Here is a 15064-nt window from a genome sequence, read left to right as displayed (position 1 = left end):
TGCCACAATTGCAAGACTTGTTATTATAAAAAGTACGTACAGTAAGATGAGTATTGCGAAATAATACTGTAAAAGCATTGATATGGTTTCTTAGCTATACAATGGTTTAAAATGAATAAAACATATATACATTCATATATACATTAGGCTAAAATACTCAACTGGTGCTTCTAACTACGCCTACCCCAGTGTACCTGACCTAAGCCTAATACTTGGGAGGGGAGTTAGTAAGTAGCTTTAAGTTAAGTTGGTTTTGCCAAGGTTTGCTTCAAGAATTCTCTCTAAGGGTTTAGTCAACACCATACCTCTGGAATAGAATGATGGTGGTCTGGTATCTCCTTTCAGGGACTCGATATCCCAGTCACTCGCAAGAGTAGGCTGGAAACGCCGGAGCTGTATTTCTCGGCAGGAGAAAAGACAGCGTCTCTCTCAGCGCGTCGAGGAAGAGGAGGGGCAGCGTCCGCGGGCAGCTTGCATCTGCTGGGCTCTTGCAGGGGATGGCTGTTCAGCTCTTGTGTTCACCACACCATCGTTCGCTCGTTAGCAGCGATAGGAGTAGCGATAGTGTCAGCATTAGCTTGACAGCGATAGCTTCAGCATAACAGCAGCATTTGCTTAAGGCAACGTTGGTAATATTTATACCTGAAAGTTGCCTGGTTTGACGTAAGTTTTTGGACATAAGACGTCAATAAAGATGTCACTAGGAAGTGATCGTCTATCAGTGCTCATTAGAGTTCTATTACTAATCAAAACATAGCAAGCGGAGCTTTCCCAGGTTGCTGAGTTTTTATCTTGTTGAAGAACTCGGAGTGTTAATCTAGGAATCTTAGATAGTAACTTCTGCTATGTCATTGCACTAATGAGCTGCAAAGGAAGTTGCAGAGGAAGCGATTCTGAAATGTGGCTCTGTTCGTGAGAGGCCAGAGACGAGTTTCTGAATATTGCATTTGATCGGTTATGCCAATATAGGGGTACAAAGGGATTATAGCCGTATAGGGGCATAAGGTCACAGTATCGATCAGGGTCCTAGATTAGAACGCGACACCCACTCCACGAATTTATGTCCATCAAATTACTAAAACTATAGCAATAAGATGCATGTGCAACATTGCCCACCCCAAAAAACATATATGCATTTGAAATAGGCGTATTTGTAATACGTGAAAATATAGGTACTGTACGTTTTTGAAGCATATAAATCATTCAAATTATAGCATATGAAATCAATAAACGATTTTGCAAAAGGAATTACACATGAAATATCTCTGAATACAGAAAAGAAGGGCGAGATAATTTCATCACATATAAATGCATTTCAGTAAAATGTGCTAGAGGCAGGTTGAAAGTTATTATGTCTCTAGATTTACCTAAATAGAAGTAGAAGCTTCTGTTCTTTATGAATAGGTCTACTTTAAGCAAAGAATTCGTGCCAAAAAAGGGGAAAATATTATGAAAAATAGTTCAATCCAAAAAATATTTTCTTGTGAACGGGGGAATAGAGTTCCAACGTTTTTCAGTAGTTTTTGTTGATCAAAACTGAAGGCCGAATTCAGAGTTCATGGGAACGCTGTGTGTCGGAATGCTCTTCTAAAGTTATTATTTCTGTTCAGGGGAGAACATCATATCAGACAGGCTCTCAAAAAATTGGTCTACAAAATCAGGTGACAGTTCAACCAAATTCGATAGTGCTGTAACTTGGCAGGTGTGAGAATGATTGCTATCATCAAAGTCTGGATCAGCAATGCTCACAGAAGGTCGTACCTGGGTGATGTTGCTTTTGTCACTCGCTCCACTGTTACCACCTAGTCGTAGTACAGGAGTCTCAACGAATGCCGTCATCAGGATTGGTAGCCGCTGGGGACAACACAATGCGTGAGCCGTTATCGGACTGAGCAAATTATCGATATCCATTGGTACTGCTGATGGAAGTGCAAGACAGGTGTCCAACACGCACTCATCTCCGCATAGCATACATCGTAGCACAGGTAAGATGCAGTTTTGCCATATAGGTCTGAATGAAAGGAACCAGGTCATGTTTAGATCTCTCAGCCTGGCCAATCCAAGGACTCTAGTTATTCTGTCCCGGTAGCGCACTGCTAGGATTGTTTCTTCCATTCCCATAGGAGTCATGTCTGAGCTGTGGCTTTCCATATCGGAGCAGGAGGGCCAAAAATAAAATCCCTGCTACAAGTCCCAAAAATAGGGGTATGCCGCCAAAGACCGAATGGACAAAATTGGGAACAATTGCCAGAATTGCTTGAAATGGTGTTAGCAGTCCCGTAAAAATCGTCTTAAATATGCCTGGGATGCCTATGGCACTAGACATGTTAAGGAGTTGGCTAAGCATTTCTACGAAATGCACGGGGCAATTTGTTGATAAAAGGTCATGTATCTCTGTAGCTGTCCTTGCAACTAGGAGATCATACGTCTTTTTTGATGACGTGATGGGCACTGTTGTCTGCAAAAGCACAGACTTCATTTTGCGTAAAGTATCAATTCGTATAGAAGAGAAATTCAGACGAGGCCAGATGGGAGTCTCTATGTCTCCAGGGCCGCTCGGAAACAATGCTTGCACACAGCATTTGACCATGGAAGTTACGCTCACGAGATACGCTTTTCCTGGCAAAAGGCCACAACATCTGTGATCCGTTCTTAGAATGTAACTCCCATTCGCGAGTTGCATAAAGAAAGGCTCTATCTGCGTTGCAGGTGTGGCAAGCTGGTGGCATGAAAGGTTGTTAGAATTACCTTCACAGGCTCCATGTAAATTAATACCCTGGCACAAAAGTATACCGCTTAGTGAACGTTTACAGTTTTCACCACTAAGAAATACATTTTTGTCGCTGTCACTATAGCAATAATGTGTGTATGGTAATTTCCATGCTGATTTTACATATCCTTTACCTAATCGTTCATACTGGCCAGTAGGTATGTATTCAAGGCACTTTTTAAATCGGAAAGTTGTTATCGGAATTGTGATAATCCCGTGTATTATCCATTCAATGACAGGACTTTCTGACATTGTCAAAGGTAATCTCTCAAGTTTTTTGATGCTCAGGATTGTATAGTCTGCTCCTTTCTGTGCCAAGCTGCTTTGTTTATCAGTAAGGTTAAAGATGTAAAACAATGACGTTGTGTTGATTAAACGCCAAGGCACATAGCCTGAACGAAGATTTTGCAGCGTCCAGCCTAATTGTACAATAGAACGTAATTGCGACTGGCCATGCTGTAACATTAGCAAGTCTCTGTCTATTATATCAAAGGCAGAGGATACAATATTGCCCAACGAATATATTCTGGAGGACAGAGTCATTAACCCATTGTCCACTACAGAAAGTGATTTTTCCAAATTAATACGATCAATTTCTCGTATTTTTTCAGCTGTTTCAATTTGTGTGACTTTCCAAGCCTCGTTGTATACCGCATAGATACTGGTCGCTATGAAACGCTTTTGACGCTGTTTGCGTGGTCCCATAATAAAATCGCGCAAATCAGCACCCTCTTTAAGTAAAGACAAGTGTTGCTTAATTTCAGCCAGTGTGGATGATCCTAGCCATTCAAGGCACAGCTTCCCTACACTGTATGTTGTTACTATCCCTGGATGTTGTCTCTGGGAGTATCTAGGGTCTTGTCTGGTCATTTTTAACCCCTGTGTTTTATTCAGGAATCTATCTTGACAGTTGTTTGTGTCAGTAGGCCAGATTAACCACTTTTTCCAATCAGGATGTGTTCTGTTTAAATGTAAAATTTTAGTTATGTCTATCTCACTATCTGTTGTTGCATTGTCAGGCATTGGCTTTGGAATAGACGGTTTGTTAAGGTCTTTAATCTTAGCTAGGCCAAGACAGGATGTTTGATGAATTGTGTCATTTAAAACCATCATTTGTTCTGGTATCATGCAAGTTCTGAATAATGCTTCTAGGCTTTGTACCTGCCACTCTTTCGTACCCCAGATGGTTTTTGTTTCAATGTTATTTTTCCAATAATCAAAACCAAATGTCATCATTTTTTCATAAAATGCTTCTGAATATATCAATTTAGTATTTGTCAGCATTGTTTTCAACCCTGTTTTATCTAACAGTTTGTAATAAAACGTTTCTGCATCACTGGTGTTAAACCCTGAGAAGTACTTGAATTTCTCAAAGAATGTTTTAGAACTGCTTTTAGGTGGTGTAGCACAATGTTCCCATTGGTTATACTTAAAAACATTTCTAGGCTGTGCAGATTTATGCAAGTAATGGTCACCATAATGTGTGAAGCAGAACATCTGTTCATAACTAGACGAACCTTGTAAATAATCATGTTCTGTGAATCTAGCTGACTTTACTAAATCAGACATCATGTTATTAATACTGTCAAAGTCCCAATCATCAGAGAATGTACTAGGTTTTACAAAGTCACTTAAGGAAACCTTGAGTTGATAAGGATACTTCAGGATCTCGACCGGACCATAGATCTCATAGTCAGTTTTCTCCCATACTACCCCACCGGGTATTGGAATGGCTGTGACATTCACTGTTGACAGTTCTCTTTTCTTCACGTGGGATGATCTGTGTGGTTTGAGGACTAAATTGATGTTCTGACTTGCTGTGTCCATTGTACTATATTTTCCCTCAATGAATTTTCCCAAACAAAGTACCATGATGAGCCAAAGCAGGAGGAAAAATACACCTAGACCGAACCAGAACTCTAACCATGGGCAAATAAGGTAAATTTCCTTCAGTTGATGAAAGAGTTCAGTTGCTTTTTCTTTAAAAGTCTTTTTTGTTTCTGGCATCACTTCGGGGTTGCTTTGATCCTCGGAAAAGTTGTCGAAGTTGATGAAATAGCCAGAGGCAGTTCTGTCAATTGTTGGGATTGTTCTTTCAATTTGTCTCTCGGTAGCACATTCTGATGCCACATCATTGTAGACTGGTGTTTCTTGACGAACTGTTTCAATCTGTGTCTCAAGAGGCACGAGTTCCATGGCATTATTGCATAGTCCTTCTCTTTGTACTGCAGGCTGATCGAATGTGATTAGTCTTTCAGTTTGAACCTCTTGGATTGTTGCAAGTTTGGGTATTCTGTTATTTCCTGGGAGTCCACTGGGCCTACTGTTGATTATAGGCCACATGCTTGTGGTTTTACCAGGTCGATTGATACAACTCTGTTCTCCTTTTTACCAGCAAGGGGCGGTAGTACTACTGATCTTGTTCCGTTGATAGCTAAGACAGGTACTGCTTTTCTGTAAGAAGGCCCAAATTCCTTCTTCACCGCTATTTTTTCTCTGAATAGATCCCCAATCTTTGGAATCCAGACAGGCCTTGCTGGGGCTGTTGCTGGTGGTGCCTCGTCAGTGGTAGCTGTCTGTTGCTTTAACTTTATGTTGCTTAAGGATTTTCTTGTTTCATTCAAGTCCTGTAAAACAGCCAAACAATCTTTGATGTCAAAGTCTGTTTTCTTATCTTGTACCACTGATACCTGACTATCTAAGTCCTGAACTCGCATTCTAGTTCCGAACAATAGTTCGTTTGGGCTGAAACCTTTTAGAGAATTTCTTGGCAAATTATTAAGACTGATCTGGACACTTATTAAATGTTTGACCCACCCAGCACCCGAACCTAATACCTTCGCTGTTATAGATTGCTTTATGTCCCGGTTTTTTCTTTCTACCACACTGTTCCCTTCGGGGTGTGACGGACAAGAAAACCGCAACCCAACTCCCATGCTGGCCATGGCCTCCTTATAAGCTCGAGAGCTAAAAGCAGGACCCTGGTCAGAATGGAACATGGCAATTGCGTATGTGCCGATAAAGACTCGCAGATCTTTTATAACCGTTCTGGCGTCAGCCGCGCGCTGGAGGCCACATTTTTTAAGTGGATTTAGCCTTAATGATTATTAGGACGCTGGATGGCAGATAGACAGCATTATGCCTACCATGGCATTAATGCGCTTGACTCATTGCTGCGATCTCTGTCGCAGTCCGGGCAGTTCTTTACATATCTGTAGTGGTGTAGGCTCATTCCTGGCCACCAGTATACTGATTGTAATTCTTTCAGAGATTCCCTCATCTGTATGTGCCTAGGACCTTCACCCATGTGTGCGTCTGCTATTAATAACTTTCTCCGGTTCATGTTTGGAATTACCCTATCCCCCACTCCAGGGATTTGAGCAAAAGGAACAGAGTTTGCATCGATTACGTATGCAAGGAGCTCATAACATCTCGGATTCCGGCTCTGTGGCCGACAACTCTCTTAATCCCTGGTTACACTCATCTGCATCGGACACGGATACCTCGGGTCCTACCCTTGACTGCTTTCCTGTTTTAGAGCTTCATGCCTCGCTGGACCTCTTGTCCAACTTGAAATCTGGCTCTCCACTTGACCCTTGCCCCGCCAAGTGTCTTGCGACCTTGGCTCCTGCTCTTAATTCTATCATCAACCCTATTATCAACTCATCCCTGAGCACGGGCAAAGTCCCCACATCTTGGAAGCAGGCCCTAGTCCTTCCCCTTATTAAAAAGCCGAATGCAGATGCCAAATTGCATTCCAACTACAGGCCAATCTCGTTGCTGCCCGCTTTGGCCAAAATAGCGGAAAAGCATGTACACACCACCCTCCCAACTTTCTAGAGGTCAATTCCTTGTTACATCAGTCACAGTCCGGGTTTAGATCTAACCTGAGTACAGAAACCTCTCTACTCGAGGTGACCGAGGCTGTGAAGGAAACTCTGGACAGGGGTGGAAAGGCCTTGCTCATCATGCTTGATCTGTCGGCGGCCTTCGACACTGTTCCCCACGACCTTCTCCTGACAAGACTCTGGGAGATTGGCCTGAGGGGAACGGTGTTCGAATGGTTTCAATCTTTCTTGGTCGACCGCAGACAAACGATCTGGGCTCCTCCTTTCTCCGCCCCTATGCCGCAGCTTGAGGTGGGGGTCCCGCAGGGCTCCATACTCATCCCCTCTCTTTTTAACATCTTCATGACACCTTTAGCGGCGCGAGTAGAGGAGCTAAGGGCTCAGATCGTCTCCTATGCGGATGATACACAGCTCCTGTTCACTTGCGACAGGGGCTGTGACTTCGACGGAGCGGCCATCCGGAAGTGTCTGGAGTTTGTGTTTGATTGGTTCGGGAAAAGCGGCCTCAAATGCAACTCAGACAAATCCGAGATATTGTTTTTTGGTTGTCCTGCCTACCCGAGATGGAAGCACTGGTGGCCTTCGGCCATGTTCCCCCCTGCCAGCGATTCTGTTACAGCTAAGAATCTGGGCATGTTGGTTGATAACACCCTCTCCTTCAAGGCCCAGGTAGCTGGCCTGATGGGTAAGTGCTTCGCCATCCTAAGGATGTTGAGAAAGTTTCTGCCGTACCTATCTTTGGAGCACAAGAAGATTACGGTGCAGGCCTTGATAGGCTCACGCCTAGACTATGCCAACATCCTTTATCTGGGTCTTCCTGAATATCTGCTGACTCGCCTGCAGGTAGTCCAAAATTCGGCAGCCAGGGCAATCTTTGGTCTTACCAGAAGAGCCAGGGCCAGCAACCTCCTTGTTACTCTGCATTGGCTGCCGATTCGTAAGCGCATCTCCTTTAAGACCTTAACCACAGCTTTTAAGGCGCTACACAATTTCGGCGCTGGCTATTTGCAGAGAAGGGTCAACTTCTATCTGCCATCTAGACCCTTGAGGTCGGCTGCCCAGGCCAATGCAATCGTGCCGGCAGTGAAACGTGTTCGTTGTGGAGGTCGCTCTTTTAGTTACCTGGCCCCCCGTCTTTGGAACACTCTGCCCTTGACGTTGCGAACGTGCTCCAATCTGTCTACCTTTAGAAAGGGACTTAAAACTCATCTTTTTGCCCTGTAAGTTGTTCCTGTTGATTCTTAGTGCCACTTTGACTGTCTTGTTAGTTGCTGGCATTTGTGTAATGATCTACAGCGCCGGGACGCTCTTCGGAGCAGCTGAGCGCTTTACAAAACCCCCAGTAACATTAACATTAACATAATTGAGTGGATAGTTCACGGGTAGTGCTGCACAGTCGCCTTTTACGGACGTTTTGACTGCCAGCATAGTTTCCCCGTCTATGAATTTTTCTGCACGCTTTTTTGTGGATACGGAAGCCGGTTTAGTTGCTTCCGCTGTGGCTGTGTTAGCCAATGAATTGCCTGCAACGTGAACGCCATCACGTTGAAGACTCTGTGCGTGTATCACGTGAGTCTTTTGTAGTTCTTTCTGTAAAAGAGCTGCCTGGTTCCAGAGCAATTTATGCTTTATTGTGGCACCTGTGTCATCTTTGTAATCGTTTTCAATCCAGCACTGCAACTTATTGTTGTAAGAGTTGACGCATAAATGAGAATCGCACACGATTAGTGTCGGGAATTCACGTTCTGCATTTTCGAGCGCCATCTTTAAACATCTGATTTCAGCTCTCTGAGCAGAACAGTACCTCACTGATTCAGTTTTTGTTATTTTCGGTCTGAATTTACCGCTCAGCCAGCGACCTTTAACAATCGCGTAGGCTGCATCGTAGGATTTGCTCTCTACGTTGAAATGCTGTACAAATCTATCTGTATAGATTATACAGGCGTACTGTGGGAGAAGCAGAAGTTCGATTGGCAGAGGATATTCTTCTTCATATTCTAAATCATTCAGTTTTTTGAATTGCGGGGCGGAATAGTATTTCACATCTTCCGCTCCAAGAGAATCTACATACTGTATCCATTTCTGATCCAGTGACACTGTAGGCAGGTTTACTGGGCTGAATAGCGCCTCGAAGGCGGATTCCGCTGTGAGGATATTAATCCTTTTGCCGTGTGCTAGTTCTCGCTCATTTGCTAATGCAATTTCTACTGCTTTCACAGTATTTTCTGTGGGACTGAATGTTTTTTCTGCTTGTGTGTACAAGTGAGATTTAATTGAAATTGGTACCTTTTCTCCCTCATTAGAGGTCAAGTACGTGAAACCGCATCTTCCTGGGATGACTCGGATTACAAGATCGCGTGTGTTGTCACGTGTATCTAATTTTGTTTTTGCTAACATGTCTGTTTGCAGTGATCTCAAAATTTCTGTGTGTTTTTGAGTCCAATTGATTTGTTTAAAATCAGGTTTAATTAGTTCGTAGAGAGGTTTAACCCTCTCTGCGTAATTTAGAATGTAAGTTCTACCGAAATTCAGAAAGCCTAGAATCGATTGTAAATTCTTCAGCGTTTTTGGAGCTTGGAGTACAGCGCACTTCTCTAAGAAGTTGTCCGCTAGGCTTTTTTCTTCACTTGATAATTCGTATCCTAAAAATAATACTGTCAGATGGGCAATTCAAGACTTTTTAAAGTTGAATTTGTAACCCTCTGCTGCGAACCCAAGTATAATGGTGTTCACTCTTTTCAAGTGAGTATGCAAGTCGTCGTCTGTGAGATAGATATCATCTACGTAAGATAATGCCTCATCATCATATATTTGTAGTAACTCTGTTACTCTAGCTGAGAATAGTCCTGGGCTGTTCTTGAACCCCTGTGGGAGCCTACAGAAATTTTTCTGAGACCCCATTACTGAGAAAGCGGTCAAGTATCTGCTTTCTGGTGCAATGTTTTGACAAAAGAAACCATTAGATATGTCTAATGTCGTTTTAAATTTATTCCTAACCATGTTGTTCATTAGTGCAGCACTATGCGAATTTTGTACTGCAAAAGTTTTGCAACATGCATTAAGGTGTCTGTAGTCCAAAACTAGACGATATGAATTGTCTGGTTTGGAGACAGGAAACAAAGGATTGTTCATTTGAGAGGTGCATGTTTCAATCACCCCCTGGTATTCAAGTTGATCTAAGATCTCCCTGACTTGTTTTTTAGCTTCTTGCTTAATGGGATACTGCCTTTGTGCAGTTGGTTCACTTTTTAACTGGATTTTGTGAGGAGGAGATTCCTCATCCCATCCTACATGGTTTTTATATAATGCCGGTGCCTGGGCCACTGCCCATTTCCTTGCATAAGTATATTTTTTGTGAATCGGAATATGATTCGAGAAGGCAGGCATAATCATTTCTTTGCCACGAGGGCACTCCCTGACAAACTCTGGGGGACAATCTTTTTCAGCTAACAGAATATCATAGCCTTTTGAGAGTTTATCCCAAAATAGACCCCTTATTTTCCTAGTCTTATCACCCTCTATACGCAATGTTATTTCGTATATCTTATGGGGCTCGCTAAGTCTGGTGTCGGCAGTTTCAACCTGAATGTATTCATTCCTGTCCACTGTCTCCAGATGATTCATCAAGATCTTGCGGGCTATACTGATTTCTGCTGCACTGTCTAGCATTGTCTGTGCCCACTCCCCGTTTTTCAACGGTGTCCTCAGTATTCTCGGCATGTTCGATTACTCTAATACTGGCTACCTTCTTTCTTGGAAATTGAGATTTTTTACTCTGAGCAGGTTCCTTGTCTTTGGACTTGGTGTGCTCTCCTGGGTCTGACCGTCCTCTTCTTTCCGATTTCTGCGAAAAAGATAGAGAGGGACGTGTATCAATACTTTGATATCTATCAGGTTTTTTCAAATTATCCCTATTTCTAAGGTTATATCTCTTCTCAGAGGGCTCCCTCTGGGGAGACTGGTGTTCTCGAGTCGGAGTTCTTTCCCTCCGTCGAGGAGACCTTCCTCTGGACTGGAAAACTTTTTCTTTGGGAGTGGATTGTTTATTTCCATCCCAGAGTGTTTGAATTATTTTTAATAAATAATTTTTCAGGATTTTCGAGCAGTTGGGGCTTAACTGGTTTTCCACCCAAGCTGTCTCTACCTAATTCTTCACAGCATTTCTCTATGATTCTGGGAAGCTCAATTGGTTGATCTGTTATATCTGTTTCCTTCAACTTCTGGCGGATCGCCACAGATGCTGCTTCTCCCTTTATATTGGCTAGTAATATAGCCGAGACCTGCTTGAAGTCTTTCAGTAATTTCATACCAAGAGTTAAAGCAGGTTCTGGACCGTATTCATTTTGAATCTGTTTTAGCACTTCTGGTATTACCGCCATAGACGGAACACCATGTGTTTTTGTGTAAATGGAAGCAAAGACTGTACCCCAAGTGTCACAGTCCTCCACGTGTGGTGCGACCCCCATTGGAAGGCAGATGGTCCAGATTCTGTGTTTCTCAATAGGGGTAGTATTCGGAAATACTGCCTCTATTTGAGTGATTTTCTGCGCTAGCCAAAAAGGAATTTGTTCCCGTTTTACGGGTGTTTTACCAAGACATGATTGTATGTTCTGTGGTGTAATTTTATTAGTGTTCCCCTGATGAGGGGTCAGCTGTGGTACATTAACAGCTGGTTGGACTGTTGCAGTCCGCATTACATATTGGACTAATTGCCTATGTATTTTAATTAATGTTTCTAGCTGTGCTAACAGCTCTTCTTTAGACATTTTTGCAATGTCCGGATGTGGTGTGTAGCTGGCTAGAACCTGCCACGTTGCTCCTGGTCTACCTAGTGGACCGAGCCTGGTTATATGATCATTATGTTTTTAGGGCGCCTTTAAACCAAAGTAAATGTTCTTGGTATTTTAATGGGATTTCAATCTCCTCGAAAGGAGCGTACTCTTCCGGTGGATCCCCTATTTTGTAATAGTGGAACTCGTGTGTTGCAGCCTTTGCCGCTGGAAATTTTATCCATGAATAGAATACCTCTGTCTGCCGATATTCGTGTGCCTCTATCACGAAGACGACTGTGCCACCTTGTGTGGTCAGTCCATTTTCTATAAGTTTTAACGTTATAGATTTTCTTAAATGTGCCGGGATGATTATTGCACCCGGTTCAGTAGTCCCGTCGGGATCCAGCTGAGTCGCATCTGCTGCGGCATCAGTTCCGTTGTTTAACACTGACATTTTATAAATGCAGGTTTTGCAGAGCAGGTCTCCAAGGAGACAAAGATTAGGTGCACAATATTTTGGAACACTGTATCCTTCAACGTTGAATAAACCAGAGCTTTACATAGTAATCTCTTCCTACTAAGGTCGGGCGGATTTTAACCTTTCACCCACTCCAGACGTCTATTGGAGTATTTACGGGAAAAAGGGGTCTGTGTGAAAAATGCACGACTGAGTTACTGTAACGTCTTGCGTTAGTTTATCGCCTTACCAAACGTTTGGGCGCCATGTAGTGTAGTTCCTATTTTCCCAATAGGCCCTGCGCATTGGAATAACATAAACAGTAGTATCGACGTAGAAGTGCGGATCTTCCAGGCCTCCACTGACTATGCTAAACTTAATTGGGTTTGTTACCAACTAGCTCAGAGGTCACTGGAAACTTTCTTGACTGAATAGGAAGTGATCAGCTTCCCTGGTACAGACAAGAAGGGATTCAGTTTTCCAACAACCGTGCAAAACATGACATCTTTGCTCCTCAGATAAGAGTCAATCTCTAGAGTCGTGTGAACAATACAGTTATTTTACTCAGTCAGTTGTTGTGCCGATTACTTTCACAATATGTAGAGAATAGAGAGACGGGCGTTTTCAATAAAAGGTATTATTTATTGAACAGTCTTTCTTCTCGTACAAGAGAAATGAATTGCCACAATTGCAAGACTTGTTATTATAAAAAGTACGTACAGTAAGATGAATATTGCGAAATAATACTGTAAAAGCATTTATATGGTTTCTTAGCCATACAATGGTTTAAAATGAATAAAACATACATACATTCATATATACATTAGGCTAAAATACTCAACTGGTGCTTCTAACTACGCCTACCCCAGTGTACCTGACCTAAGCCTAATACTTGGGAGGGGAGTAAGTAAGTAGCTTTAAGTTAGTTTAAGTTGGTTTTGCCAAGGTTTGCTTCAAGAATTCTCTCTAAGGGTTTAGTCAACACCATACCTCTGGAATAGAATGATGGAGGTCTGGTATCTCCTTTCAGGGACTCGATATCCCAGTCACTCGCAAGAGTAGGCTGGAAACGCCGGAGCTGGATTTCTCGGCAGGAGAAAAGACAGCGTCTCTCTCAGCGCGTCGAGGAAGAGGAGGGGCAGCGTCCGCGGGCAGCTTGCATCTGCTGGGCTCTTGCAGGGGACGGCTGTTCAGCTCTTGTGTTCACCACACCATCGTTCGCTCGTTAGCAGCGATAGCAGTAGCGATAGTGTCAGCATTAGCTTGACAGCGATAGCTTCAGCATAACAGCAGCATTTGCTTAAGGCAACGTTGGTAATATTTATACCTGAAAGGTGCCTGGTTTGACGTAAGTTTTTGGACATAAGACGTCAATAAAGATGTCACTAGGAAGTGATCGTCTATCAGTGCTCATTAGAGTTCTATTACTAATCAAAAAATAGCAAGCAGGGCTTTCCCAGGTTGCTGAGTTTTATCTTGTTGAAGAACTCGGAGTGTTAATATATGAATCTTAGATAGTAACTTCTGCTATGTCATTGCACTAATGAGCTGCAAAGGAAGTTGCAGAGGAAGCAATTCTGAAATGTGTCTCTGTTTGTGTGAGGCCAGAGACGAGTTTCTGAATATTGCATTTGATCGGTTATGCCAATATAGGGGTACAAAGGGATTATAGCCGTATAGGGGCATAAGGTCACAGTATCGATCAGGGTCCTAGATTAGAACACGACACGAAGGTCAGGCCTGGCATTACTGCAGTACATGCAAAGGAACTTGGAGGTTCTGAAGAAGAACTTGGCAGGAACATGTATTGTATGGACCGAATTGGTGCCTAGGAGAATTTGGAGGGGGGCTGTCAATCATGTGGTTATTGATAAGGCTAGACGGAAACTGAATAGAGCAATAAGAGTTTTTTTGCCAGGCAAGGGATATGAAATTGATTGCTCATGGGGGTTTGAGGCTCGAGGAGCCTGTGTTATTCAGAAATGATGGGATGCACCTTTTGAGAATGGGCAATGCGTATTATATGATGGAGGCAGAGGATACGATCAGAAAGCTCTGGAATGAGACCATATGGTGAAACAGGGGCGAGTGAGGTGTGAAAGGTGCACAAAGCAGATTGGGGCAGGTAATCGCCCTACGGGGGTTCCCAAGGTAACGGAAATTTAGAGGGGTGGGGAGTCACGGATGGCGGAGCCACCCCCGGGGGGGAAGGTACACAGGTTAATGAGGGTGGAGAACAGGATGCAAGGTGAAGCAGAAGAAAGATAAGAGAGGATGTTTAAGAGGGCTGTGAAGGTGAGAAGGGATGTATGGAGAAGTTTAAAGCAAGAATGGGAAGGAGTGAAACAGGTGAGGCGGTTGGAGAATGGATGAGGGTGTGGTTTATTATTGTTGAATAAAGTTATAGCGTGGCATTGTTATGTTCATAAACGTTTGATGTTATGATAACCTCAACCTAATAAATGGCCTTTTACACTTCAAGTCAGCGTGGAGTGTAGCTATTGCACGATGGTGGCCGCGACAATCGTGGTGAGCCACTGTGTCTTTGACAGGCTGATCAGAAGAAGCCCCTCAACGCCATTGACGGGAAGCAGAGTATCCTGAAGATTTGGCAGCCCAAGCAGGTGGTATGCATGGGAGGAGCCTATTGCTGCCGGAAGGGGTCCAAAAAACCTGCACAGTTAGTCAACCCCTTCCCTCTCCTTACTTCGCTACAGCTGTCGCAGATATTGTGGCCTACGTTATTTCACTGCTGTCCTGTCCTCACTAACCAAGGGGGCCTCCTGGCAAGGGAGCTGGGAGTGGGGGCTCCTCTGAGGCCCGAAAGTTCTCGAGGCCCATTATTGCCAGAGGGAATCTATGAACTGCTGTGGTGAGAAGGCTTTTACCGCTGAAGGCTTGGCAGCCTGTGCCTTCCCTGGCATTTTCTCCTCACGACAAGCCCTAGAGTACAAGGCTCCTGAGCCCCTGTTGTGTCGAGGGGAAGGATGGCACCACTTGGAATGGCACTCCGCTGACAACGGGGATGTCAATGTCCCTGGACTTGTGAGGATAGGGCCCACTTTCCGCACTAATGAAGGCAACACTCTAGTTTGGTATAACAAAGCAGCTCAAGGTCTCCTAACTGAGAGACCACCCTGCGGCCACACACCTTTATGTTACGCACACATGCGACGTGGGGGCGAAACCAACATTTTACATGCCGCTGGGTGAGTCT

Source organism: Lissotriton vulgaris, chromosome 7 (genome assembly GCF_964263255.1).
Source record: "Lissotriton vulgaris chromosome 7, aLisVul1.2, whole genome shotgun sequence".
Lineage (NCBI taxonomy): Eukaryota > Metazoa > Chordata > Amphibia > Caudata > Salamandridae > Lissotriton > Lissotriton vulgaris.
The sequence above is the reverse complement of the archived record's forward strand: the minus strand, read 5'-3'. Positions refer to the sequence as shown.